Source organism: Geotrypetes seraphini, chromosome 2 (genome assembly GCF_902459505.1).
Source record: "Geotrypetes seraphini chromosome 2, aGeoSer1.1, whole genome shotgun sequence".
Classification (NCBI taxonomy): Eukaryota; Metazoa; Chordata; class Amphibia; order Gymnophiona; family Dermophiidae; genus Geotrypetes; species Geotrypetes seraphini.
This window is the reverse complement of record NC_047085.1, coordinates 246,996,879-247,022,491: the sequence shown is the minus strand read 5'-3', so window position 1 is coordinate 247,022,491 and position 25,613 is coordinate 246,996,879.

Genomic DNA, 25,613 nt, shown 5'->3' with positions numbered 1-25,613 from the left:
AAAGCGTCCAAAGTAACTTCTTGGGGTTTAACTATATTAGGATGTTGCAAATGTAAATGTAAAAGGTTATGCTCACCAGCCAAGAACTCTCCTCCACCTCCACTTGCCTGAGAAGGTCCAGTTTCTGTTAGTGCAGTAGCCCCATCCATACTCAGGCTCTCCTGGAAAACCTGTGAGCCCGAGTCGGCTTCCCCCACACAGCTCCGCAAAGCCTCCAGGGGAGAACGCATGCCTACTTCCGGTAGGCTCTCAACCTCTGGGGAGCTGGTTGCTCGGGGATGCAAAGGAGGAGGTCTGACGTCGGTACTCAACGTGGTCTTCAAACTTCGCCAAGACGCCTCCAATCCATTTGCCTGGAGTGTCTCTAGTTGCGGTGTCTCCGACGTTGTCATAATGCCCTGCATTCGCCTCAGCAGCGCTTTAATATTACCGGAGGTAGATGTTCCGGAGCACTGTGAGGCTCCTCCAGTGCTCCTTCCCCTCCGTTTCGGCATAATTGAGGAATTTGTTTTTAAGGAAATGCTCTAAAAATAAGCAGGTAATTGTAGTCCGCTCCAGCGTTTGCTCAGCAGCTTGCTTCAGCGGCCATCTTGGATCCACTCTGTCAACCATTTTTTATTGTGTCATAATTATTAAAAATTATGAAATTTGCTTAGTCCCCAGAGAAGGAAGGGTTTGTATTTTATGGGTTTTATTGCTTGGGTGGGACTTGATGAAGGGTTGGGTTTTTTTTGGGGCAGTATTCATATTATGGCCCACAAGATCCCAGCACGCATGGGCAAGAGCATAAACATCCCTTCGCTGGCAGGGAAAGCCTGTCACCAGAAAAGGATCTCCTCCTTGTGAGAAGTAAGGCAGTCTAAGATTAAGGAAGCAGGGAAAGGGAATCAATATTGAAGCTTCAGTAAATAAATGTGATAGCTGTCCATTCCAGGCAGAAAAAGGTATCAGTGGCACCGTATTTAAATGATTCAAATCCTATTTGTCAGACAGACAACAATCAGTTCTGTTCCACAACAGCACATCATTACCTTGGACACTGAAATATGGGGTGCCGGAAGGATCCATGCTGTCTCCCATTTTAACATCTACCTTAAACCTCTGGCTGAGCTGTTTCAATCCTTGGACATAAAATTCTATATCTATGCTGGCAACGTGAAACTATTATAACCATTGAACCAGATCTACCCACAGCTTTGAATAAACTAATTGCCTGTCTAACTGTAACTCAGGAATGGGCAAACAATTACAAACTCTTCATGAATCCAAGCAAGACAGAGATTCTTTGGGTACCTAACGCAGGTAGGACAAATATCTGACTTCAAAATATCTTTTGAGAAGAACGCCTTCTAAAATCACAAGTCAGGAATATTGAGATACTGCTACACTCATCAATCAATCTGATCCTGCAAATTCAAACAATGTTTAAAAGATATAAGACAAAATAAAAAGAATCAATGTAATAACTTATTATTATTATTGAACAGTCAAATAAAAAAAGGAATAACCTTGAATCTTTTTGTTTTATTTATTTTAATTCTATATATTATTTCAAACAGTGGACTAACATGGCTAAAACTCCATTTCAAACAATTGTCTCTATCACCTACTGCAGCTCTGAAATCTCTCTCTGTATATTGAGAAGATGAGTCTGACCGCAGTGATCCATACCATGGTAACATCATGACTAGACTATTGTAAAACCCCTATACACGGTACATAGACTAAACTGTGCACGGACATTGACGGGCAGACAATCGTGCGCAGGACATCGGCATGCTGGATTAAAACACAATTTTAAAGCGCTCCAAGGGTGTGTGTGTGTGGGGGGGGGAACCGCCCACTTTACTTAGAATAGTTGGCGCTCCCATTGTGGGGGTGTTGGGGGGGGAACCCTCATTATAGAGGAAAGAGCCTTTTCCCCTCTTTTTTAGGGAAAAATTACAATTTCCTGTGTAATGGCGGGGGGGGGGGGGGGTGGACCCACTTGGAGCACTTTAAAATTGTGTTTTAATCCAGCACGCTGACGTCCTGCGTGCGATTGTATGCCCGGCAATGTCCGCGCGTGATTGTCTCGTGCGGTTTTGACTCGTCACCCTATAAACTGGTCAAACAAAAAAGAGTTTGTATCAGCTCCAATTCAGAATGCCGCAACACGTCTGGAAGACGATTGGAAGTCACATGACCACATTGCAGCCTTCCTGCAACTCAAGCTGAGGATTTAAAGCCTGAGTTGTACTTCCTCTATGCACAGCATAGCCTAATTGTAGTGGGTTTAAGGATGAGAGATTGTTTACTCTCCCCATACATAGTAAACTATGTGTGACACCATAGCAGATAGTTGTAAGGCCAGGTGACATCGCAGGTCTTGCAAATGGGATATTGGAGTTGAACGTGATTTACTGGGATTTGGTGACAGAGCAGCTAGGTTACGACTGACTAGTTGATTGGGAAGAGGAGTGTTGGGGGGGGGATCACCTTGGAAGAAGGGTGATCAAGGAATTGCATTGTTAATGAATTCTTTGTTGATGTAAATAAAGCTACAGCCAAGTAATTGCTAATATGATTATAAGACAGTTATATGTTTTATTGATCTGTTGTGAGTGTTAAGTGTTGCAGGAGTGCAGTGGTGTGTGTGTCGAATGTTAAGGCCCCTTTGTTCTATATACAAATATGTTTATTCAGGTTCTCTTTTTCTAATACAGTATTACATTAAGTTTAACCATCAGAAACCATTCAATGTGACATATATGGAATGATACTGAAAATCATGAGAAGGGGAAAAAACCTCTCATTTCACTGTAGTGTTTTTTTTTTTTTTTAATAAAAATTGGAGAGAAATAAGGCGATATCTGTTGCTAGTGCAACATTTACCTGAGAATGTCAAAGGAGATTGTGTCATATCCAAATTATAGAATGTAGAAAGAACTATTCAAGGAGGAGGCAAAATGCTCAAGATTAACCGAGATGTAACAAATAACTAGAGACATATATTTTCTGATAATTGTATGTACGTGTTGGACACATCATGTTGGATGTGTCGACTAATATAAATGTTTTGAACCTGCGTTTTGCACTCCATATGAGCTACCTTAGTAAAATGTATCATTTATCCCAAACCTCAATAGCTGTAGCTGTGTGTTACATTTGCATAGAAGCATCAAGGAAGGTTAAAAGAAACTGGATTCACCCAAGTTGAAATGAATGTATTGCAGCCTGTCATTTTCAATCTGTAGTGTTAAAAGCTGTAAAACGATGAAGATGTGCTGAGTGCCTCGGCGCTTTGCTCCAGTAAACTGATTTTTGCTTGCATGTCTTAGATGATAAATTTAAAGCAAGGATTTGTAGCATGAGGCCGAGTTAGGCCTTTAAGGTTCCTGTGGCCAGCATCTGTCTGTAAGATAAGTAACTTACTGTATACTGTAGGTCTCTCATCAGCTTTTAAATAGGCAAGTTTGTGGTTTAACTGGGACAGAACTGTTTTTGATTGTGCTTTACCTCCCTTAGTCTAAAGCAGTGGCCTCAAACTCGCGGCCCGGGGGCCACATGCGGCCCGCCATGTACTATTTTGAGGCCCTCGGTATGTTTATCATAATCACAAAAGTAAAATAAAACAGTTTCTTGACCATATGTCTCTTTAGCTATAAATTACAATATTATTATTAAGACTTAGCCAAAAGGAAAGATTTATGAACTATTAAGAGTTTTACTTCATGCAAAATTCTCATTTCTTTAATAAGACATTAACTATTTTTTCTGCGGCCCTCCAAGTATTTACAAATCCAAAATGTGGCCCTGCAAAGGGTTTGAGTTTGAGACCACTGGTCTAAAGCAGCAAAATCAAAGGCAAGTATTTGATAGCAGGGAGTCTCCTAAAAGTAGGCTTACCAGACGTCCGGATTTACCCGGACATGCCTCTTTTTGTAGAGGATATGTCCGGGCGTCCAGGCAACTTTTCAAAACCCGGCACTTTGTCCAGGTATCGAAAATCTTCTACCTCAGGACCGCGCCAAGGAGGGCCTCTGCGCGTGCGGTGACATCGTGTACATGCGCGCATGCGGTGTGATGTCATCACGTTGCATCCACACATGGCGCAGATGCCCTCCCGACGTGGTCCTAAGGATGAGAACAGGTTGAGGGGGGGAGGGGCGAGGCTGGGGTGGGTCACGGAGTGAATTGGGCATAACGGGGCAGGGTTGGGTAGAAATGGGCACACCTGGGGGTGGGGCTATGAGTCCAGATTTTACAGGAGTAAAAGCTGGTAAACCTACCTAAAGGGACACCAGAAACTACAGTTCCTGCTTGCTACAGATGGGTGGACATCTTTGAAGATCTGTAAGCTCACTTCTCTCTAGACGGGAGAAACAACTGCTAAAATTGTTCTTTAGTAGCACGTCACTGAGATATCCCCTGGTCTGGGGATGACCTTATAGAAATCCTCCTTGGGCAGGAGCCCTTCTGCCCCCCTGCCCTGAATGCTTTCACCTGAGAAAGAAGAGAGTTAGGGCTAGATTCACAAAGCAAACCGATCGGTTTGCAACCCCTTTGCGCCCTGATTTGCCCCTGGCCCAATTCACTTACCTCTCTGCCGACCGTCCTCTAATCCATGCATGCAAATGAGGGGAACGTAATGCAAAGTAGCCAGGGATGCGATTCACTTACCAGAACTCTGCAACACTGTCTGGGCTGGCCAATCACAAACAAGCGACTGCTGAGGTCGTCACTCAAGCCCTGCCTTCTGCCGCCCTGCTCTCTGCCCTGTCAGCCCCGACTCTACCGCTGCCCTGATCTCCTGCCTGCTCCAAACGCCTCCCACTGCCCTGACTCTCCCGCTGCTCCGGATCTCCTGCCTGCCCTGATTCCCTGCCTGCCCCAACTCTCCCACCCTTCCCCACAGTGCAAGCCCGTGGTTTTAACCCGCGGGCTTAAGCAGTTTATAATCATGGGCTACAAAAGAAGTTAAAAAAAAAAAAAAATCTACAGATGGTTTGAACATGCGCTAGGATCGCTATAGAGTGATCTGGGCAGGCAGCTGGGGGCGTGATTCCGATCGCCCTCATTTGTATGAGGGCAATTCGTGAATCAGCCCCCTGGACACAGATTGGATCCGATCCCTCACGGATCGGATCCAATCCGTGTCCTTAGTGAATCTAGCCCAGGGGTCCCCAAAGTCCCTCCTTGAGGGCCGAATCCAGACGGGTTTTCAGGATTTCCCCAATGAATATGCATAAGATCTATGTGCATGCACTGCTTTCAATGCATATTCATTGGGGAAATCCTGAAAACCCGACTGGATTCGGCCCTCAAGGAGGGACTTTGGGGACCTCTGATCTAGCCCTTAGTGAGTGTTATTTCCTTCTTTTTCTCCAGGAAAACCAAACAAAAGTCTGCCAGGCAATGGGCAGCAACGAGTTATCCCTATTTTTTTTATTTTTTTACAGTCTGATGTAAATCCACAAAGAGTGATACAGCAGAGCAATTTCTTGGGGTCATGTCTTTTATAGCAGATTTCACACAGTTGAATCACATACACTGATAGATGTCTTCAATAAAGAGCCACCTTGTAAAAGAGGCAGGTCGAATGCACGGCAGCAGTCAATCTAATATTTCCAGAAGTGTGAAGTCCTTTGTGGATATCACAGATACTGATAAGTCTTAGGACGCTCTAAAGAGCAAAGGAAAGAAGTGGTAAGAATTACTTTTTTTTACTTAGGTGTTTTTATCCCTCTATCTGGGTGATAGATGTGATGGCAAAGTTTCCTGAATTCTGCTAGCAATGATATTTTTGAAAGCAAACTTTTCTTTACGCTTTATATAAATTCTTTTTTTAATATAATTTTGTTTTTATTGAATTTCAGTTTTTTATGATAACACAATCATAACGAAATAAAACAGTATCCATCATACATCAATTGTATATGAAAATAACATAAAGGAAAAATATATCATTCTATCAACTGTTAGTTAGTCGACAATCATTAAGGGAGGAGTGTTAAAGATTGAAAACTATTTTACTCCTTAATTTTTTCAGGAAATAATCAGGCAGCCTGAAGTGGTCCCAAATACTTAACTAGGAGCGTAATCTTGGCTACTGATAGGAGTACTTGCAGTTATCACCTCCTTGTCCAAGATAAACCTAGATAACTGTGCAGAATCTGTGACTGAGTTCAAAGAAGCGTGGGATGAACACAGAAGATTTAGAATCAGAAAATAATATTAAATATTGAACTAGGCCAGTTACTGGGCAGACTTGCACGGTCTGTGTCTGTGTATGGCCGTTTGGTGGAAGATGGGCAGGGGAGGGCTTCAATGGCTGGGAGGGTGTAGATGGGCTGGAGTAAGTCTTAATAGAGATTTCGGCAGTTGGAACCCAAGCACAGTACCGGGTAAAGCTTTGGATTCTTGCCCAGAAATAGATAAGAAGAAAAAATTTTAAAAAAAATAAAATAAAATTTAAATTGAATCAGGTTGGGCAGACTGGATGGACCATTCGGGTCTTTATCTGCCGTCATCTACTATGTATGTTACTATGTATGAATCAAAAACTATATATCTTGCTCCTTTAAAATTAACCAAACATTTACATGGGAATCTTAGGGCTCCTTTTACTAAGCTGCGATAGCGTTTTTAGCGAGCGCTAAAGCCGCGCTATGCGGCTAGAATTAACGCCAGTTCAATGCTGGCATTAGCATCTAGTGCGCATGGCGATTCTGCGCACGCTAAACGCGCGCTAAAATCACTATCGCAGCTTAGTAAAAGGAGCCCTTAATATAAATGTTGCTCCCAAATTTAAAACCTCTGGTCTCAAAAGCAAAAACTGTTTCCTCTTTTTTGTGCAATCCTAGAAACATCTGGATACATTATTATTTTTTGATTCAGTAAAAAAAACATCTTTATATTTTAAAAATAACTTTAAGAGCCAATCTCTATCTGAATCTAAAGCTAACTGAAGAAAAAGTGTGGCAGTCGTTAACTGCTCTGATTCTGAATTCTCTAATAAATTAGCCAAGTCCAAAACATCTATTGCAGGTTCCTGATGATCCTCCGGAGATTTCTTCTTCCCCAAGGAAATATAGTAAATTTTTGAAATTGGCAGAAAAGAATTTTGTGGGACTTTCAGAACCTCCGAAAGATAGCGTTTAAACATACCCAATGCTGTAGTGGTGGTTAATTTAGGAAAATTAATCAGTTTGAAATTTTGTCTATGTGCTAGAGAAAACACACTTTAAATACACAAACAATTCAGAATATAATCTCCCCCCCCCTCCCCTCATATCTAATACAAGAAGTACATATTGATTTCAAAAATATGGATAATTAAATGTAACACAATAATTGCAGTCACAAGAAAACCACACTATCCCTCCCCACCCCTCTCCCTCCACCTTAAATGTGCATTTTTAAGAAGAAAAAATGATTTTCAATCTTTACAGTATCTTGTTAATGGCTCCCAAACATCCCTAAATTTCTTAAAATGTCCCTGCTGTATGGCTATTACTCTATCCATTTTAAATATATGACACCTAAAGCTATAGTTTAGCCTATCCCAATTTTTCCAATTATTCGTAATCTGTTGTATGGCAACCCCTGTCATAATAAGTAGAAGCTTATTAGAGGAAATTTTGCCATTAGCTCGCACAGACATGCCAAACAAAACGGTATCATAAGATAATGCCACTGGATTATCTAATAAATTATTTATTTGACCCCATATTGATTTCCTTACGAGAGGCATAGAGGGATATGGGTGACTAAAATTACGCCAGGTGTACACCTGGCTAGGCCTCCGCGTATGCGGTTCGCCGGACTTGATGGACCAAAGGTCTGATCTGGAGATGGCAGTTCTTATGTTCTTATGCTAGGTTCTCCAAAATTTCCATTTTAAAGTTAATATTATCATTATCTTTTATAAGGAGTTGAGTTTGGGCTCCCAAAACGTCCAATTTTTTTTCTTGTTCAGATGTTTGAAAAATCCAAAATACGCCACTGCAAAGTGAATGTGAGCCAGAGAGATGCAAGGTGGGCCAGGGGTATGCCTAGCACCTAAGCAAATGGGTAATATAATACTGGTAGTTACATGCCTAACTAACAACAGGTGTAAGTATTCACATCAACCTTTCATCTGCCATTAACGGTTATTAGCGCAGGGAGCTGTGCTGAATGCTCCATGCTTATCCCAACACTCATAGGAACTGTCGGAAATAGCATGGAGTAGTGTCGGAGGTAGCGAGGAGCATTCAGCGTGGCTCCCTGTGCTAATAACCGCTATCAATACTGTATAGCCGCAATACTGCTGCAGTACTGTATATCTGTACCTTGTAACCACTTTGCTCACTGCCATACTGTAAACCGTCTTGAACTGAATAGGTATGACAGCACATAAATAAAGCTATTATTATTATCACAGTTTAGTAAAAGGGGGGAAGGGATAAGTTAGGAAAGTAAATGTGGATTTATTATGGTATGAATATAATGTATACTGTGAAAAAAATCCAACCAGTCCCTACACGGTCCGTGTTTCGGCGAACACGCCTTCCTCAGGGGTCCAATGGTTTGCAACCTCACATATAAAGAATTGGACTGAAAACAGCATTTTTTTTTTTTTTTGCTACTTCAGCTTGTCTGCGGTGTTCTTTGCTCACATGTTTAAAGACAATAGACTGTTTTCAGTCCAATTCTTTATAAGTGAGTTTGCAAACCATTGGACCCCTGAGGAAGGCGTGTTCGCCGAAACATGGACCGTGTAGGGTCCGGTTGGATTTTTATTACAGTATTTTTTATCATTCTACTTTTTAAATTGAATTTTCATGGTTTTATATGTCAGTGTTTAAGAAATTATCTCCAGAACATCTGTATCCACAGTTTTTGGTTTTCTTTTCATCGGTGGATTGTTTTCACTGTGGATCATTGGGTCTCCCCATTTTTCTTTGTTGTGCTGGATTTATTATGGTATTCCATAACAGCAAATATGCATATAATTGCTGATATAGAATTCATGCTTAATATATAGGGGTCCTTTTATCAAGCTGCGGTAGGGGGGTTTTAACGCGCGTTAAACTGCCTGCCACGCTAGCCGCTAACGTCTGCATTGAGCAGGCGTTAGTTTTTTAGCCGGCCGCGGGGGTTAGCGCGTGATGAAATGTCCGACGCGCTAACCCCGCTAGCGCGGCTTGATAAAAGGACTTTAGACTTTAGAAGAGGAGAATTTCCCCTTTAGTGCTGCTGCATATCCCTCTCACTTATCCAGTTAACATCACTGGCGAGCACCTTTGAATATTGGCCCAACAATACGAGGGGAGGGGGGGCCCTGAAAAGTTCTCAGCCCAACCAACCAACTTCCTAAATTCTGAGCATTATTTTGCCACTGTAGCTGACAAGAGTAACATAGTACATGACGGCAGATAAAGGCCTGAATGGTCCATCTACTCTGCCCTGTAATCCCATGCAATTACAATTTCATGATTAAATTAAAATGTATTTTTTCTTTGTTATTTCTGGGCAATAGACCTTAGAAGTCTACCCGGTACTTATGTTCCAACTACTGGAGTTGCCTTTGAAGCTCAGTTCAGCCTATTCAAACCATCTCCTTTGCTGGATTCGGACTGTGAAAGTTTGCTCATTTATATTCTAGTGAGCGATCCTCTATGTTCATCCCATGTTTTGTTTTGTTTTTTTATTCCATCACAGTTTTCCTCTCTACCACCTCCCTTGGGAGGGCATTCCAGGCATCTACCACCCTCTCCGTGAAAAAAGAATTTCCTAACATTACTCTTAAGTCTACCACCCCTCAACCTCTATGTATGTCCTCTAGTTTTACCAATTTCCCTTCTCTGGAAAAGATTTGGTCCTATATGAATAACTTTCAAATAATTAAATGTCTGTATCATATCACTCCTGCCACTTCTCTCCTCTAGAGTATACATGTTCAAGTTTTCTGGTGCTTCTTTTGGCACAAACCTCCTACCATTTTCATTGCTTTCCTCTGGACCACTTCAAGTCTTTTATATCCTTGACTTTAGGTACGGCCTCCAAAACTGAGCACAATACTCCAAGTGGGGCCTCACCAACGACCTGCACAGGGGCATCGACACCTCCTTTCTTCTGCTGGTTATGCCTCTCTCTATAGAGTCTAGCATTCCATGTTGTGCATTCTCTGTTCTGACCTTGTTTCAGATCATTGATTAAACCTCATCCACATCATTCTCTTCTCGGTTGGGCTGAGAACTTTTTAGCACCCCCTCGTATGTTACTGCCGTATTCTTCTTATTAATTCTACCAAGTAGCTATTTAAAAGGTACATTCTCAGCATGTTAGAAGTGCATTTTCAATTTCCTCTACTGATCCTCTGTGATAATTTTCATTCACCTGGCTTGTCTGATTCTTGGAAAACTTTAATAATCTATTCATGAATTCTTAGAAACGTGTTGGCATATTAGTGCTTTAGCTACTCAGCCTTCTTAGACCGTAAGTTTGACATCTTGTATGTAACCTGTTACGGCAGTGTTCTTCAACCGCTGGTCCATGGACAGGTGCCAGTCCGCAGAAATTTTCTGCTGGTCCACAGGGCCGGCACGTCCATCGGGCCCAAGACAGCGTTCTTCAGCTGCCAGGACATGGTGCGATAAATGCAGTGTCTTCGGGCCAGCTCCCTGAGTGCTCAAGTGCACAAAGCCATGGGAAAAGGATCCTACGCATGGCCTGAACCGGAAGCCTTCTCTCTGATGTCGCAACATCGGAGGGAAGGCTTCCAGATGAGGCGTGGGACGTGCGCGAGGAGCTGCTGCCCACAGCTTTGTGCAATGCAGTACTCGGGGAGCTGGCCCGAAGATGCTGCGTTGATCGCACAGTGGACCGGCTCAAAGATAACACCGGGGGGCAGGCCAGAAGGCAAGGCACATGGAGGGAGAGAGACAACAACGATAGGGGAAATGCTTTTATTTTTTTTATTTAGTGATTGATTTGTCTGTTCAGGAAGAAATGCATTTGTTTCTTTTCCTCTGAGGTTATACTGCTTGCAGAGTCTTGCATCTTAGGTCTATTTTTTGGTCCTGCATTTGCATGGGGTTATCTGTTCTCTGGTAGGAATGAATGTTAAAAAGCATACAGTGTGCTTTGTGTATTTTTATTTTGTGGTTAACCATTATGTGTTCTTAATGCAATTATATTGTGTGTATATATGAAAAATGAATGGAAAAAATGGTGTTACAATTAGTACTATTATGGGGGCGGGATCTGGGGCGGAGATTGAGGGTAGATGGGCACGACTTAGCCCAGTATTCCTCAACTGTCAGTCCGCGGACCGGTGCCGGTCCACAAAATAATTATTTTATTTCCGCCGGTTCATAGGTGTCAAAAAGTTGAAGAACTCTGTCTTAGGGTACCGCTGCTCTTCACTGAACACTGAAAGTCTATAAAGTATGCTCTGAACATTTTTTTTTTTTTTAAATAATATAAAGGGAACATTGTTGTAAGTCCTATATTCTGTGCCACTTTTTTTTTAGTGTTACAGTACTTAAAACCCTTTCTCCTTTTTTATCTTCTGGATGTCAACAGACAGAGATAAATGGTCTGTGAGTACAAAGGAATAAGTAATACTTAGCTGAAATAATCATCTGCAAGATAGATGAAGGATGACATCTTCAATTACAATTTGAACCATCTTTTTGTATAGAAGTGTAATTTAACAGAAATCTGATATTCAATAAATTCGACGTTCTGTGATTTATAGAAGCCGTTCTGCTGGTGTTACCTATATTCATTCTCTGCCATAACACATTTTTTCTTTTGTTTTGTTCCGTGAAAGTAGACACATTGTATAGAAATGTTTCCCAAAAACATACAATAGAAGGTAGATTTTTCTGTCTATTAGGTGTGTTCTACTTCAATGTCAATATTATCATAAAGACAGAAAAGATTTGGAGGTCAGGATGCTAAAGGAAATCCATTTTCTTTAAGCTTGAGTCCATCTGATATTCTTATAAGAACAATTATAGTCCAAAAGCGTCAGTAAACAGAAATGTTTTTAGTTTTGATTTAAAGTGGTTTAGGGTTGTTTCCCATGTTAGGGTCTCATAAATTCCAAATAAAGTAAACAGATGTCAGACATTTACCAGTGCTATATTTTTCTAGTTTTCAGATGCAAAAACTTCAAAAGAACAAAGCTAAGCAGGACAGTCATCTAAAAAAAGCAATAGAGAATGACACGGGGAAAACAATTTGTCCCCATCACTGCCCCACCCCCGTGACCACCATCCCTATCACCACCCTGTCTCCGTGACCACTGTCCCCGCAGCATCCATACAAGCCTCAGTACTGTTAGTAGATAACTGTGATAGAACTTTGATCTTACCGAATATGGTAACTCTTTTCTTATGTTAATCCAAACAGTAGTTATTTGCATTTTTAGAAAAATATTATTCCAAGACTGTTTTGATACCATAACCCCCCCCCAAAAAAAAAAAAAAAAAAAAAAAAAGCAAAACATGCTAACATGCCAAGATTAATATTTTCATGGATGGAGAGAGAGGAAATCAGTTTAAGGACTACATAGGCAAATAAATGAAAAAAACAAACACCCCAGCTTCTGTTTTATACAGTTTTCAAAACAAAGAGAGAAAATGAGATTCATGTAGACAGTGACTCAAACAGTCTTTGGCATGAAAACTTTTTTTTCTTCTTCTTAGGAGCATCTAGATAACAAATTAAGAATACACATAATGAAAGACAATCTTTCTTGTCAGCCCACATTTACTCTGGCAAAATTTGCCTATTTACTACCTGTCGTGCACATAAATCTCATTTTATTTCCCTTTTCCACGGTGCATAAGAAAATGTGAATTCTGCATTCTCCCCACTTGCAGAAATATTGTATATGATGAAAATGCAGCGTTTATTGATGCTAGCATATTGTTTTCTTTGCTGACTATAGATTTTATGTTCTTTCTCTGTAATTGCTCTACAAGTAATATTTTCTAACAGATGGAGAGATAGATAATAATTATACCACAGGCATGTGTATAAATTTAGCCAGGTTAATCTAGTTTTACCAATGGTCTGTTGTGTGATGTTGGTGTACGTGCAAGCTCCGTATTTATATAACAATGTAAAGTTGAAATTGGTGGTTACCAGTTCTAGGAATAATTGCAGCTTCTCACACTGTGCAACCCGGTTCAACATGTTCTCTACAGCAGATGGTCCACAGAATGGCTGGCATGTAGAATGAACCAATCTGCAGAACCATTACAGTTCTAACTATATTCAGATTCTTTTTATAGCTTCATTGCTTGCCCTGGCCTACTTTTTTTTTTTAATACATCCAAATCCAGAAAAAAATATACAGAGAGAGAGAGAGATGTGGATAAAAATATGGATAAAAATATAGGAGGGGCCTAAAATACTGGCGCTTAGAGAAAGACATGGGAAAAAATTTGGCCCCCATCCCTGTCCCTGTTCTGTTCTCATGAGTTTGGTCCCCGTCCCCACAAGCTTGGTACCCATCCCCTGTGCCTATCTCACTGCCTTCATCATCTCACCATTCTATGATCCCCTCTCGCTGTGTACAATATATCCCTATTCCCCCCTCTGTCCAGCAGCTTCCTTCTGTGTTCTTATTTTCCCCCATGTCTAGCCATCTTCTCTCTGTGCCCATATACCCTCCCATATCTGGCATTACCCCTCTATGTCAATATACTACACCCATACAGCATTTTCTTTTTATCCCTGTTCCTATGCTCTCATCCATGCCCACCTTTCCCCCTCTGGATTGGATGTGTGCAAATGAGATCATTACATTTAAATTCTTCTTAAAAAAAGCCGCGGCCATGTTTGCTGAGGAAATCTGACGATATAGCACTCATGGAACCGGCATAACTAAGGGGAAATACCTTGATAAAGCCCCTTGGGCGAAACATAGCTTATGTTGGAATGAAGAACCCCTGCTATGCTTCATGAAAGAGATGAGTATTAAAAATAAACAAATATAGTTATAGATAAAAGAATAAATTACTCGTACTAAAAGTATATATAAAAAATAGACCGATGAAGACCCCTGGATGAGGGAGACAAGGAGTGGTAAAGGAGGTGGCAGACAGATTAAACACGTTCTTCTCGTCGGTCTTCATAAAAGAAGACATATCCAATGTACCGAAACCGGAAAAAATCTTCAAGGGGGATCAAGAGGAAAAATTATTGTCAATGGAGGTGAGCCTCGAAGACATACTCAAACAGATAGATAGATTAAAAACTGACAAATCTCCGGGACCAGACGGAATCCACCTGAGAATACTGAAAGAGCTCAGAGACAAAATAGCAGAGTTACTACAGCAGATTTGTAACCTATCCTTGAAAACAGGGGTAATCCCGGAGGACTGGAGGATAGCGAATGTTACACCTATCTTCAAAAAGGGATCCAGAGGCGCCCCGGGGAACTACAGACTGGTGAGCTTACCTCAGTTCCGGGGAAGATGGCCGAATCATTAATCAAGGACAGCATCAATTAGCATATAGAAAGAAATAATCTGTTGAGAACCAGCCAGCACGGTTTCTGTAAAGGAAGATCTTGCCAAACGAACCTACTGCACTTCTTTGAGGGGATAAACAAACAATTGGACAAAGGTGACCCCATAGACATCATATATCTGGACTTCCAAAAAGCCGTCGACAAGATACCCCACGAGCGCCTACTAAGGAAACTGTGGAACCACAGGGTGGAAGGGTACGTGCACAGATGGATCAGAAATTGGCTGGCGGACCGGAAACAGAGGGTAGGAGTAAAGGGACATTACTCTGACTGGAAAGGAGTCACGAGTGGTGTCCTGCAAGGGTCAGTGCTGGGACCACTGCTATTCAATATACAGTGGAACCTCGGTTTGCGAGTAACCCGGTTTGCGAGTGTTTTGCAAGACGAGCAAAACACTCAGCAAACTTTTGCCTCGCAAACCGAGCATGTTCTGGTGTACGAGCACCTCCCCCCGCTCTAACCGTCATCGCACCCCCCGAACCGTCATCGCAACCACCCCCCCGTGAATGCCCCCCCCCCCGCGAGAACCGCAAAGCACCCCCGTGCTGAAAGCGGCATCCGCCCGCCCTTCCTCCCAAGCACAGTCCTTACCCCTTCTGCTCGTTGTAAGGGTGAATGCGAGCTCCCGCCTCTTGCCTGGGCTGGGCCTTGAGCATCTGCGCATGCTCAAGGCCTGCTGGCTCTCGTTCTCTCGGAGAGAACGAGATCTCCGAGAGAACGAGAGCCAGAAGGCCTTGAGTATGCACAGATGCTCAAGGCCCAGCCCAGGCAAGAGGCGGGAGCTTGCATTCACCCTTACAATGAGCAGAAGGGGTAAGGACCGTGCTTGGGAGGAAGGGCGGGCAGATGCCGCTTTCAGCACGGGGGTGCTTTGCGGTTCTCGCAGGGGGGCATTCGCTGGGGGGGTTGCGATGCCGGTTCGGGGGGGTGCGATGCCGGATAGAGCGGGGGGAGGGGGTGATGGAGCAGCGCCAGTAGCCTCGGGGAGGGGGAGTTGGTGGAACGAATTGTTCAAGTTTCCATTATCTTCTATGAGGAAAGTTGCTTTGATATACGAGTGTTTTGGTTTAAGAGCATGCTTCTGGAACGAATTATGCTCTTAAACCAAGGTACCACTGTATTCATAAATGACATGGAAGTAGGGACGAAGTGCGAAGTTATAAAATTTGCGGACGACACAAAACTATCCAGTAGGGTTAGAACTGTTGAGGAATGTAAAGAACTACAAAGGGACCTGAACAAACTGAGTGAATGGGCAAATAAATGGCAAATGAGCTTCAATGTAGAGAAATGCAAAGTCTTGCACATAGGGAAAGGAAACCCGATGTACAACTACACGATGGGAGGGATGGTACTGGGGGTAAGCAACCTAGAAAAGGTCTTGGGGGTTTTGGTGGGCAAAACAATGAAGCCGGAGGCACAATGCGCAGCGGCCTCAAAGAAGGCGAACAGAATGTTGGGCATTATCAAAAAGGGAATCACTACCAGAACCAAAGAGGTTATCCTGCCACTATATCGGGCGATGGTGTGTCCGCATCTGGAATACTGCGTTGAGTACTGGTCGCTGTATCTTAAGAAGGATATGGCGATATTCGACAGAGTCCAGAGAAGAGCAACAAGAATGATAAAGGGTATGGAAAACCTTTCATATGCTGAAAGGCTGGAAAAAGCTGGGGCTCTTTTCTCTGGAAAAGCGGAGACTTAGAAGGGACTTGATAGAAACTTACAAGATCATGAAGGGTATAGAGAAGGTAGAGAGGGACAGATTCTTCAGACTGGCGGGGGCAACAAGAACAAAAGGGCACTCAAAAAAATTGAAGGAAGACAGATTCAGAACAAATGCTAGGAAGTTCTTCTTCACTCAAAGGGTGGTGGATACCTGGAATGTGCTTCCAGAAGAGGTGGTAGAGTAGAGTACGTTTTTGGGTTTCAAAAAGGGATTGGATGAGTTCCTGAAGGAAAAGGGGATTGAAGGGTATAATTAGAGGGGTACTATACAGGACAAAATGTCTTAGTAAAGGATCACTTACAGGTCATTGACCTGTGGGGCCGCCGCGGGAGCGGACTGCTAGGCATGATGAACCTATGGTCTGACTCGGCAGAGGCGATGCTTATGTTCTTATAATTTCCATACAATAAATAAAATAGGAATAACAAACAATAATACATTCCCACCACCCTCCCTCCCACCCTGGATGTGTAAGGAGGTCAGATAAAAAGAAAAGGTACATGACATCTATTGTGACTCAATAAATGATGCCCATGGGCTCCACACCATGTTATATACTTTATTATAACCTAAAATTTCAGCATTCATTCTTTCATATTTATAACTAGAATACAAGTTTGCCCACCAGAAAGTATAATTAAGTTTAGCATAGATCCTACAATCATAATTTAGCAGTGTTATAGGTCCATAATTCTTAGGTAGTAGGCAGTGAGCAGCGCCCGGGGCTGTGATACCCTTCTCCTGTCCTCTTCCCTGTGCACCCCCCCCCCCCCACCAAGCACGCGTGCCCCTTCCCCATACATTTTTAACTTGAGCGCAAGCAGCCACCAACTTGCTGCATGCGTCAGCTTTGGCGCTCTCTCTGATGTCACTTCCTAGACGCAGGTCCCGAAAGTGATGTCAGAGAGAGCGCTGTAGCCAACGCAGGCAGCAAGTTGGTGGCTGATCCCACTGAAGTTAAAAAGCTATGGGGGAAGGGAATGGGGCATGCGGCGGGGGACAGAGAGAAGGAGGGGTACCGGCGCCCTGAGCAAGACAGCATCCAGGGCAGACCGCCCCCCAGCCCCCCTTACTACCCCACTGCTAGCAGGGGGTCTCTACTGGGTTTCTCCATTAGATATAATTTTCCAAGCCACACTAACCCCCCTCTTCTATTAAACTGCACTAGCAGTTTGTAGTGCAGAGAGCCGCGCTGAATGGCCCGCGCTGCTCCCGACGCTCATAGGAACTCTATGAGCGTTGGGAGCAGCACGGGCCATTCAGCGCGGATCACCGCGCTAAAAACTGCTAGCGCAGTTTTGTAGAAGAGGGCATAAGCTTCACTATCACTGGCTTTTACAAAGCTGCGTTAGAGGTTTCTATCATGGGTCGGCGAGGTATATGCTCCAACACTTATAGGATTCCTATAAGTGTAATGATTCCTATAATGTAATGATTCCTATAAGTGTAATGATTCCTATAATGATTCCTATTAGTGTCGGATCATTTACCTTGCTGACCCACGGTAGACACCTCTGCCGTGGCTTTGTAAAAGAAGCCCTATATATAGCCATGTTATGGATTCTGTGCTTGAGTACTCCGGAAGGTTCTTCATAGTTCATATCACAAAATATCTTTTAAATGCATTAAAAGTAAATAATGATTATATTTTAATAGATGTGCAATTTGAAAATAATAAAAGAAACAAAAACAAAAGTGTTTCATTACAAAATATATTAAATGTAATAAACCTTTAAGGAGTATATTATGGGCTCCTTTTACAAAGGTGCACTAGCGTTTTTAGAGCAAGTACAAGATTAGCACGTGCTATAGAGCGCGCTAGCCTAAAAATTACTGCCTGCTTAAAAGGAGGCAGTAGTGGCTAGCGCGTGACATTTTAGCATGCGCTAAAACCGCTAGCACACCTTTGTAAAAAGATGGAAATAATAAGTATGGCTAATTTCATATTTATAGTTCAGGACTTTAGAAGGCATATAGAAAAAATAATTATTCTTGTGGCATTTCAGTATAATCCCTCTGCTATCTACCGCCACCTGAGAGCAGATCTCGGCGGGGATGTTAGGATGAGTACTTCAGAGTACTTCTGTGTTCTGAGAGTGTTCAGAAAGACAGGCGGAAAAGTTAAAAAAAAAAAAATAATCCATTAGAGAAAGAAAAGCTGTAACTTCCTGAAGGTAAAAGAACATTTTAATATGTACTATATATTTTAAGAGAAGGATGCTGTGCTGGTCTGCATCTTTAAAACTACAATGTCCTATAATGAGAGTAGTCACAGACCAAGGCAGCAATTTTGTAATTCTTGTAAAAAAATAATTTAACAAATATTTGGAGGTTATTTCTGATATTACAATTAGCAATGAAAATTAAGGATGTGCAGCCATAAAAAGTTCATTTGGGGTCATTTCCCATAATATTTGTTTTGTTAACCCCTTCCCCCCTTTTACTAAGCTGTGGTAGAGATTTCTACTGTGGCCCAGAGCGCTAAATGCGCTGACACTGCTCTGATGCTCACAGAATTCCTATAAGCATTGGAGCAGCATTGGAGCATTTAGCGCCCCGGGCCGCAGTAGAAACCTTTATCGTGGCTTAGTAAAAAAGAGCCTTACCCCCTTTTTTACTCAGGTGTGCTAACCGATTAGCACACGCTAATCTAATTAGCACATACTAAACACTAATGCGTCTACAGACCAACATGCACTCATTAACGTTTAGCACTCGCTAATTCGATTAGCACACGCTAATCGGTTAGCGCACCTTAGTAAAAGAAGGCCTTAGTTTATGTCATTATGTCATAAAGAATCAGCACCATTAAGGCTGTGTGATGTTTTGGAAAGAGCGCGCACACTTTAAAAAAATGTGTACTCTGTGAAGCATTGGCGCTATTCACAGATTGTGCACTTTTACAGAAGAATGCACACTTTCCTGATTCTGTGTACAGAATTCATGCGTGTCCAATGGTATACGTAAGCATGCACTATCAGGAAAGAGTGTGCATTGTTTTACAAGAGCATACCCTATTTGAACATTTATTTTCTGCTTGCTTTCATTTTCCAATGATATCAAACAAGATTAATTCCTGATTTTGACCACACATGAAAGTTTTGGATTAATTGCATGTGTACACACACATTATCTGAAGACTGCTTTTGAACATCACCATAATACCTATAGTGAATTTATCTTTGGACCAACACTACATTAAAATGGTAAATAGCTTCTGCAATCTGAACTTTGAAGAACAGGTCTCCTTTGTGGTTGCTAAAGGATTTGGTGCACAGAGACAGGTTAGAGCTAGCTGAAATTTTTTAGATGAGAAATCTCTACATACCTTAATTCATGCTTTTGTTCTGTCTGAGTTAGATTATGGTAATTTAGGGGTCTTTATTAAGGTGCGCTAAATGATTTTTAGTGCGTGGTAAATAGTATGACATCTATTATATTCTATGGACATCTTAGCATTTAGCACATACTAATCTTTAGCGCATGCTAAATCAGTTAGCACACCAAACTAAAAGGACCACTTACTGTATTGTGACAGGCAAGACCCTGTCTCATTCAGAGACTATGGGCTCCTTTTACTAAGCAGTGGTAGCATTTTTAGCGCGCACTGCGGATTAGCAAGCGCTAACTCCCACGCTAAGCAGAAAAACTAATGCCAGCTCAATGGAGGCATTAGTGTCTAGCATGTGCGGCATTGTAGTGCGCACTAAGCGCACGCTAAAACCACTAGCACAACTTAGTATAAGGAGCCCTATGCTGCTAGCCCTATTCCTGACAAACCAGTGCCTAGTCCTAGGACCAGAAAGCAAACTGTAAGGTCTGGCAAGCAGACAGCTCACAGATTAGAAAGGCAGAGAATAGGACAGAATGCAGCAGAAGCTCAGAATTCCCTTAATCTATCCTATTATTCCTTACTAGTCTTTAAGCCCGTTACATTAACGGGTGCTAGAATATATGTATGTCTGTCTTTCATTCTTTCTTTCTCTCTCTCTCCCCTTGGCCGCTTTCTGTCTCTCTCTTTCCTCGGCTGTCAACCATCACCCCTTGCCTGTTCCACCTGTCCAGCCGTAGGCCTTCTCCCTTCCTTTTACCTCCCCCTGTCCAGCAGCACTCCTTATCTGCTCCCCCTGTCCCTCTTCCCTGCTCCCTCTGTCCAGCAGCACTTCTTCCATGCTCCCCAATCACTCCTTCACTGCTCCCCTTATCCAGCAGCAGCCCTTCTCCTTTTGTTTTACCTCCCCCCTGTCCATCAGCACCTCTTCCTGCTCCCCCTATCCATCAGTAGGCCTCCCTTCCTTTTCCCCCTATCCATCAGCACCTCTTCCTGCTCCCCCTGTCCAGCAGTAGGCCTCCCTTCCTTTATTTTCCCCCCTGTCCATCAGCACCTCTTCCTGCTCCCCTGTCCAGCAATAGGCCTGCCTTCCTTTCCCCCCCTGTCCATCAGCACCTCTTCCTGCTCCCCCTGTCCAGCAGTAGGCCTCCCTTCCTTTCCCCCCCAGTTCATCAGCACCTCTTCTTGCTCCCCCTGTCCAGCAGTAGGCCTCCCTTCCTCCCCCCCACCAGACCAGAATCTCCCCTTTTTCTATCCCCCCCAACAGTCCAACATATCCCTTCTCTCTATCTCCCATCAATCAAGCATCTCCCCTCTGTCTCCTCCTGTCAGCTGCTGGCATTCGCCATCTCATCGAGCCGCTGCCGACAGGCTGGGTCCAGATCTGGTGCGTCACTCGCGCACAGCAGCGTCACCAGCAGCAGCACCGCCATCGCCGCTTCTGGACACTATGGGAGCCCCCGCGCCTGCGCATCACCCTGGCACGGGTAGGCGAGCGGCAGTTGATTGCAGAGCGCGCAAGGCCAGCTTTTCAACCCCGTCTCGAGGGGGCGGGACACGCTAGTGAGGAGCTTCGGGGGCTGCTGCTGTTAGCCCCGGCAGAGACAGAGCGGCCGAGCTGAGCAGGCGGCAGATCCCTCTTGTGTACCCCTCCTCCCTGGTGCCAGCGCCGCTCTCCCTCTCAACGGGCTGGGCCGGACCGTGGCTTTTTCGGAAGACGGGGCCTCAGCGTTTTGTAGGGCCGGGTCTGGTGGCGCCGTGTAGGGCGGAAGTGGGAGGCGGGGCCTCAGCACCGGCCGGGCAACTCGCGCCACCGGCCCCCAGGAGCTCGAGGCCAGCGGCGGACATGCCTGGCGTGCTATGGTGCAGGAGGAACAGAGATCGGTGGCTGAAAGCAGCGGCGCGAGGTGGAGAGCAGGTGGTGATGTAAAACGCGCGCATGCGCACTCGTGTTTCCGCGACAGATCAGGGAACATGACTTTTGAGTGCGCATGCGTGGCCTAGCATTTTATTATATTAGATTCAAAGGTGCAGCAGTAAAAACTCCTTTTAAATCTGTAGCTTTACAAGCTGACATACAGAGGGTTAAAAAAAGGGGTGAAGTCAGCAGGGCTGGCGTATATCAAGCGGGAAGAATAAAGCTTCCACAGATGAGAGCTGGAGGGAGGAGTGGCAGAAACAGGAAGAGCCAGAGGAGCGGCAGAAACGGCAAGGAAGAGCTGCACAGTTGAGAAGCCTGCCAGAGACAAGAAAACTTCTGGAATGGAAAAGGTCAAGAACGGACAAAAACTGGAAGAAGCACAAACAACATTAATGCAGGTGCCATAAGGCGGTAAAAGGGGCCAAAAGAGACTACAAGGAAAAAATAGCCAAGGAGGCTAAAAACTTCAAGCCATTCTTTTGATATATTAAGAGAAAACGACCCGCGAAGAAGAGGTGGGACCATTGGATGACCATGGAATAAAGGGAGTGCTAAAGGAGGACAAAGCAATCGCCGACAAACTGAACACATTTTTTGCATTTACTGAACAATATATACACAGCATACCGGAAGCCATCAGGCTATATGCTGGAAACGAAGATGGGAAACTGACAGGGTTGACGGTCAGTCTAGAAGAGGTATGCAGGCAGATTGATAGACTTAAGAGCGATAAATCCCCGGGACCGGATGACATCCATCCGAGGGTCATCAAGGAACTAAAGCAGTGGTCTCAAACTCAAACCCTTTGCAGGGCCACATTTTGGATTTGTAGGTACTTGGAGGGCCGCAGAAAAAATAGTTAATGTCTTATTAGAGAAATGACAATTTTGCATGAGGTAAAACTCTTCATATTTATAAATCTTTCCTTTTGGCCAAGTCTTAATAATAATATTGTCATTTATAGCTAAAGAGACATATGATCAAGAAACTGTTTTATTTTACTTTTGTGATTATGATAAACATACCGAGGGCCTCAAAATAGTACCTGGCGGGCCGCATGTGCCCACCGGGCCGCGAGTTTGAGACCACTGAACTAAAGGGACGACTGTAGCTGAACTGCTTCAACTAATAGCCAATCTGTTGATAAAATCGGGAAAGATTCTGGAAGACTGGAAGGTGGCGAATGTTACACCGATCTTCAAAAAAGGTTTGAGGGGAGATCTGAGAAACTACAGACCAGTGAGTCTGACCTTGGTACTGGGAAAGATGGTAGAGGCGTTGATAAAGGACTGCATTATTGAACACCTTAATGGACACAATCTGATGAGGACCAGCCAGCATGGCTTCAGCAAGGGAAGATCTTGCTTGACAGACTTGCTACACTACTTCGAGGGAGTAAACAGGCAGATAGACAAGGGTGACCCAGTCGACACTGTATATCTGGAAGGCGTTCGACAAGGTTCCACATGAACGACTACTTCGGAAAATTGCGAGCCATGGAATAGAGGGTGAAATACTCACATGGATTAAAAACTGGCTGGAGCATAGGAAACAGAGAGTAGGGGTAAATGGACAATACTCAGACTGGAAGAGCATCACCAGTGGGGTGCCGCAGGGCTTGGTGCTTGGACCCGTGCTCTTCAACATCTTTATAAATAATATGGACATTGGTACGACGAATGAGGTGATTAAATTTGTGAACAATACGAAGTTATTCAGAGTAGTGAAGACACAGGGGGATTGCGAAGATCTGCAACATGACATAATCAAGCTCGAGAAATGGGCATTGACATGGCAAATGAGGTTCAATGTGGATAAGTGTAAAGTGATAACATGTCAGTAACAAAAATCTCATGCATGATACAGGATGTCTGGGGCGGTACTTGGAGAGACTTCCCAGGAAAGAGACTTGGGAGTTCTGATCGACAAGTCGATTAAGCCGTCCGCGCAATGTGCTGCGGCGGCAAAATGGGCAAACAGAATGCTAGGATAAAGAAGGGGATCACAAACAGATTGGTGAAGGTTATCATGCTACTTTACCGGGCCGTGGTGCGCCCTCACCTGAAGTACTGCATCCAGCACTGGTCGCCGTACATGAAGAAGGACACGGTACTACTCGAAAGGGTCCAGAGAAGACCAATTAAAATTGTTAAGAAGCTGGAGGAGTTACCGCACAGTGAGAGATTGGAGAAACTGGGCCTCTTCTCCATTGAAAAGAGGAGACTGAGAGGGGACATGATAGAAACATTCAAAATACTGAAGGGAATAGACTTAGTAGATAAAGACAGATTGTTCACCCACTCCAAGGTAGGGAGAAGGAGAGGGTACTCTCTAAAGTTGAAAGGGGATAGATTCCGTACAAACGTAAGGAAGTTCTTCTTTACCCAGAGAGTGGTAGAAAACTGGAACGCTCTTCCAGAGTCTGTTATAGGGGAAAACACCCTCCAGGGAAACAAGACAAAGTTGGACAAGTTCCTGCTAAATTGGAATGTACACAGGTGAGGCTGTATTCATTTAGAGCATGGGTCTTTGACCTGGGGTCTGCTGCGTGATCGGACTGCTGGGCACGATGGATCACTGGTTTGACCCAGCAGCGTCAATTCTTATGTTCTTATAACCCTGTTTTCATTCCAGTACCCCTGCCTCGTGTAAGGCTGTCGTCTGTAACTCCCAGGCAAGGCAAGAGGCTATGTCCCAGAGCAAGGTTATCTTGGGAGGGGGAGGTTTTTGAGGAAATGTTTGAGCAGACTGGCTATGGGAAACAAGAGCTTGTACAGAGTTGGGGAAGGGAGCTATATTGCATAGAAGTAGCTCCTATGGAGGTGAATGAACAAGGTTTTGATAATGATATTGTAGAATATGACATGGATTACAGTTGTGAACCAGAGGAAGGAATGTATAATGAGAGCATGGATGGATAAACCTCATTTAAATAAGAAACCTTCCTGGTTAAGAGTGAATCAAGGATCCTGTAACTGCAGGGATTTGAAACAGAGATTGTTTGAGTGTGGGGACAGGTGTGTTTGAATGAGCTTTAGTGCAGTGGAGGAGAAAAGTCCAATATTATTGCAGAGAAAGCCAGGTTTAAAACCAAGGCTGTTTCAAGTGCCAAAGTTTATCCCTGTCCGGAAAGTAAGTGGGAACATGAGAGGTGTACAGGGTCCATTTGGTTGTATTTGGGGGGAGCTTGAGAGAGTCAGGGCAGAAAGGTGAGAGAGTTCTTTGGAGCTAGGCACAAGAGAGTGTCCTTTAATTTGACTGTGGATCATGGTAACGGGCTGAGAATGTAGTGTAGGCAGGAGCACTGCCTGGAGTTGCCTGTAGGTTGAGAGAAGCAAACGTTGGCCCCATTTGCAAAGGCTGTTTGGACTGAGAGAAGGCAGCAGCCCAGGGGCAAAATCTGGAAACCAATTTGCTGTTTTGTTTGGTTGAGGAATATAGAAATCCTGAACTGTTGGAGATTTGCAAAGTTTGCTGTATTTTTGAAGCTGGGACTGTGTTGAAAGTAGTGAAGGGGATTTTGTGGCCAGTTGCCCTGTTTAAAGAATTTTCATGGAAAATAAAACTTTTTGATTTTGGAAAGTGCAAAAAGAGAATAGGCTGTTTATTTGGGAAACCTACACACCTCTTTGGCACTCTATGGGGACTAGATCCGAGCGTGCGTGGCCGGGCCTTGAACCCACCACAAGCATGCAGCTATAACAGCAGGGTAACTAAAATGTTTACAAATGTTGCAAAATGCTGTGATTCAGATGTTAGGTAATGTACGTATTAGAGACCGTGTGAATCCTTTGTACTTGAGATTCCATTGGTTACCAATTAAGATCTTGATGTTAGCACATAGAGCTCTATTTGAATTACAACCTTCATATCTTTCCAACTTTAGTGTTTTTTTATGTGCCTAGGTGATTATTAAGATCATTGAATGATAATAGAGTAGCTATACCTCACATATTATGATGCCATGAGGAAAATGGTGGGAAAGAAACTCAACTACAGCGCAAGGAAGATGGAGTCCGTAGAAAATGCCTGGACCATACTCAAGGGCACAGTGCACGAAGCACAGAACCTGTGCATCCCCAAGTACAGGAAAGGGTGCAAAAAAAATAGAACA